The following is a 4,992-nucleotide window of genomic DNA, read 5'->3' as shown; positions in this document are numbered from 1 at the left end:
ATATAATTACAATTGCCATCAAATATTATAAAAGTGTTTTACTCACCGAGCACAAATCCTCGTCCCCCTCCTCCTGAATCACCGAGATTACCCGCAACCACCCCTAACCACCTCCAACGAAAACCGCCAACCCCCTCGAGTTATACCTCGAATACTAATAAATATTTTCAGCGTGAGAACAAATCAAAAATAATGTGTGAGGTTTGATATAATTTTTTCATCGACATATTTCACCGAAAAGATTATGAGAAGATTGTAAAGTTATAGAAATTTCATTAGCGCACTGACAGCTACTGAATTTGGGCTTGCGCGAAAAACGAATTGAAATAATTTATTGTCAACGTGAACCAGGAACCACGGAGCGCTTATCCTGGAAGTCGAGTTTCACCGCGTAGCGGACCCGAAGCGCGGGATCTGGGAGGTTGAGAACCCGTTACTCGAAATACGTAGCGGACCCGAAGCGCGGTATCCGTGAGGTTGAGAACCCGGTACTCGAAATTTGCGGAGCGCGACTCTCATCCGTCCGCTCTACTGCGCGGTTGTTTCCCGACTGAGGAATTCGGCTAGCTGATTTCAGATTGGTGACGTCACTTTCTGGACATCCGACATCAAAACTATTGATTCGAACTTTGATACTATCTATGATGATGTATGATGTATGATGTATGATATACAATGATACATGATGTATAATGATTGCAGATCTCACATTACATACAAGAAATACGAACTTCATCTTTGTTGTCGATTCCAGACTCAAGCGGCCAGGCCCTTCGATAGTCAGATGTTGACTAAAGATATATTCTTCAGTTAACGGGTCAGCTAATAACGCTGCCGTTCTCCGACAGTTGGATGATAAACTTTTTGCTCGTACCTTCCGAATGTGTGTTAAAATACACACGAAGTCTTAAGAAACTTCGTTCTATCTCTCCCGATAATAAAAAAAACGAAAATCGCCGACGATTACTTTTCTAGGTCTTCAAATCAGGACAGTGCGTTAAATACCGTCTCATATACGGAGCATCCATTCCATCTCGATCAAAATTAGCGCATCCGTGATGTATTACAGTTACTCTGAATTTTATTCCATACCAACACTTTCCGAAAAACAATTCTGCTTCCGTCCCCAACGTAGATACTTCACTTGCAACTAACTAAAACAGCTTTCCGATTCTATGCCTGCGAAAATTCAAGATCGAGAGCGCAAATGAAAAGTTGTTGGAATTGTTATGAATAATAATGTTATGGGATACATCGAGCGCGTTTCGAATAGAATTCCATTTCGATATGAATATTTCTCCTATTTTCATATTACAACCGTATCAATGTAGATAATCTAGTTTGTGTCTCGAACAATTATAAAATTTATAGTATGCATCACGTAGTAAACGGGAATGCATCAAATAGGTATATGCATATCATACACGGACCGCATATACATATACACTCTTTGGTCTCTGTATCAGTGTTACATCTGATTATTATTCATGATCTATGTATACATTCATTTCTCGGGTACCGATACTTCAATCGAATCACTGTCTTGCTACGAAGTTTGAAAGAAATTTATTCTAATCTATAACTTCAAGTATCGCCGACAAGTCGGTAAGTACACACGGGCTAAGTACTGACACAATTGCGAAGACTGTGTTTCTTGGATCGTGAATTCAGATAGCATCACGTCGAAATGGGTAACTCTCTGATGTTCTGCAGTAATCTCTCAACTCTTCCGTCGGATCATCTCAGGGGGCGCAAGCGCACGACGAATTTCCGTTGTCACACTCAAGCACATTAGGACTTCATCTTTATATTCCTCAGCCAACGTATTAGCTTCAGGAGACGTGCATAGGGAAGGATGACAGTGTCACGAGATTTCGTGTTCCGCGTGGCGATAGGGAAAACGTGCTCATTAAATGGCTTCTAGTATAAAATAACATTTTTATTCCATGATAAATACAATATTACTTCCACCAAAAATACAATTTCCAGGACGTAAACAACGCATACAAACTGGACAGATATAAATCAGGTGTTTAGACGGAGAAGGAAGATGGCAACGCTGCCACATTTCTCACTTCCCAGGAACGTATCAACGCATAAAACAAGACCAATTTTATATGACAATTTTTGTTTGTCGAATTCAGAAATACTGAGTACAATATTATTCATAACATATTTATAGTTCATATTCGTATCGATTTAGTGAGAATTATGCGTAAAGTCTTAATTTGACATTGGGCCCATGGTGGACACCCACGTAATAAGTCCCTGAGCTGAAGAACCTCAATCGATTGCTCTCGCAAAATCCCGTCGGAATAGTGCGGCAAAGAGTTCGTTCCAGCACTTTTTAAAATCTCGTAAATTTTCGACAGAAATGGAAAGGGATTAGATTCAGATTTATCTAAAACATCATTCTTACTTTTTCCTTGTACATTGTATATTATTTTTTTTCGATTATTTCGACAGTTCTTCATTTCTGAGCGTTTATAGGTATGTTTGTGTTTAATGGAGTCGTTTTTTTTTCACTTTCTATCATATCAAAATTTTATACCAATAGCAAATCATAGCCTAAGATTTACATCATAGTTTCATGTGTGCGTTTTGTCCTTAAATTACACTTATATATATTGTCATTCCACTACTCATGTATAACTCAGTTCGTTACTCACTAAACTGTTTTTTTTCTTTTTTACTTTCTGTTTCGTCATCATATTTATACATTCTCATCTTGTTCGCAATCCTGCTTCATTTTCATATGATGTTTAGGCTATTGTAGGAAATTATGCCCTGTTCTAAAATCAATCCGTATAATTGCATTTTTTTTTTTTTTTTTTTTTTAGCCTTACCTTTTTCGGGGCAAAAAATTTTAGGTCTCAGATTCGAATTGTATAACCCTTTCTTGTCTAATTGGGCCCTAAGGATGTCAGAAAACGCTCGGAAAGTGCGTGAGACCAACAGCGGAAAGATGAGGAGAGAAATCTTTCGTGTTTCGGCTGTAACTTTTGATCAGTTGATCGCAGCGTATTGGAACTGCTCCCAATCGATTTCTCTCGGAAAATTACATAGGAACAGTTCATCAAATAATGTATTTCATCACTCTTCAGAATCTCTGAATTTCCGCAAAACTCGCAATCGGGACAATCTTACATTCTTTCCGTGCAAAAAATTTTTCGACTTAGAATGGATTTTCATTACTCTTCCCTTTGTGATAATGATTACCAGGAACTTAAATTAAATAGCGGAACAATCACGAAGAAAAGAGCAGCAGCCGAAAATCGAGGAATTTTTTCTCTCGTTCATGGCTGCAACTTTTGATCCGTTTGTTGCAGCGTGTATCGACTGCCCGCAACCCATTTCTGTCGCAAAATTACGTCCAAATAGTTCCCCCATGAACTGATTCCAACAATGTTCAAAATCTGGAAAAACCAGGCCTTACGTCCTTCGCATTCTGGAAATCAAAATCATTTTCCTTGGGTTTTATTTGTACGCTCTTTCCTAGACTCAGTGAAGCCTCATATGTGCCAAAAAAGAAACATCTATACGCATAATATATAAAATAGGAGTAATGGTTGAATAACGCCGGTTCTTTTCTCCAAAGCTGTGTAGAATGAGTCAGTTTCGAACCATTTTGTAATTCAGACCAAAATAGATCTAAGGCAATATAATTCTAATATACATAGATTAGAAACTGGATAACAGACGAGCATTGAAACAAACGCTGAATTTCATATATTATCATGTCGTCAAGTTTTCAAGGAAATTGTGATCGACGTAAATCAATATGAATATTTCATTTTCATTTTACGGAAGTGAAACTTTGGACTTGATAAACTTCAATCGGATTTCGCTCAGTTCAGATAACTTCCCAGATTTCATTAATCTTCGAATTTCAAGAGCAATTAAACCTCATCCCTTCCATCTTTACGATACATAAATTTTACGTCCACCTAATGTATTAAATATTCAACAAGCATCAATTTTTGCAAATTGTTCTATTTCATCGCGAAATGATCGTCTCTTTTACTCCGGAATTCGTGCAGCTCTTTCTCATCCTTTTGACCAGTTGCGTAATATGCAGTCACATCGGATCAGCGCATTGTAGATTCGCGCTAAGCCTGTTATCGGTTGATAGCAGTTCTTCGGCGTAGGATTTTGCGGTAAAGACTTTCACCCGCCATTTTCCAGCCCGCCGCTTATCTGCATACCCAGGAGAATACCATAGCTCGTGTATAAAAATTGAAGAGGCACGTAATTTAAATGACGAGTCACGCTTCTCGTCGCAAGAATTGTGCAATTTTTTACTCACTAGTTAGATATAAATCGAAATTTGCAAACATCAAGCATCCACGGCTTGTGGGAATTCCCCATCGAATTATACACATCCAGGTATACGCGTACTTCAAACTTTCGGCCGGATTGTTCGGGGGGAATAAATTCGAACGGTTGATTTATGCATACAAAGGTGGTCCTTAAACGAGTCGTTCAAGTTTTTTTCCTAAGCCCCTCTCCCAAAAATCGAATCCAAATAATTAAAATAAAATTCTTGCAGATTCCCAAACTCTATTCCAAGTCCTTATGCTATAATACCATAAGACAACATATTTATGATCGTGAATTTTGCAGTATATATGGTAAACATATCGAATAACATTAATGTGAAATAGATTTTCGGAGAATTTGTTTACACAGTTGCATCATAAGAAATTTATTTCACCAAAAATGATCGCGACCATGGTAAACATCTTGCAAGTATTTCTTTTTTATCATAACTGAATTATCTATACCGTTTGATTCGTATATTTCAAACACGATTTAAAAAATTTTCAAGTCAAAATCCACCGGAAATGATTAAACAGTCGATCCATCATCAAGAAAAAAATCCTAGAATTGGCCCTTCACTTTATACTTGATATATCTTCATTCGATTAAAATCTGTCACACGAAAATTGCGGCAGAAAAACAAAATAAAGTGTAAAGTAATCATAAAATCCC

The sequence above is a fragment of the Neodiprion lecontei genome, chromosome 3 (genome assembly GCF_021901455.1).
Source record: "Neodiprion lecontei isolate iyNeoLeco1 chromosome 3, iyNeoLeco1.1, whole genome shotgun sequence".
Taxonomy (NCBI): domain Eukaryota; kingdom Metazoa; phylum Arthropoda; class Insecta; order Hymenoptera; family Diprionidae; genus Neodiprion; species Neodiprion lecontei.
The sequence above is the reverse complement of the archived record's forward strand: the minus strand, read 5'-3'. Positions refer to the sequence as shown.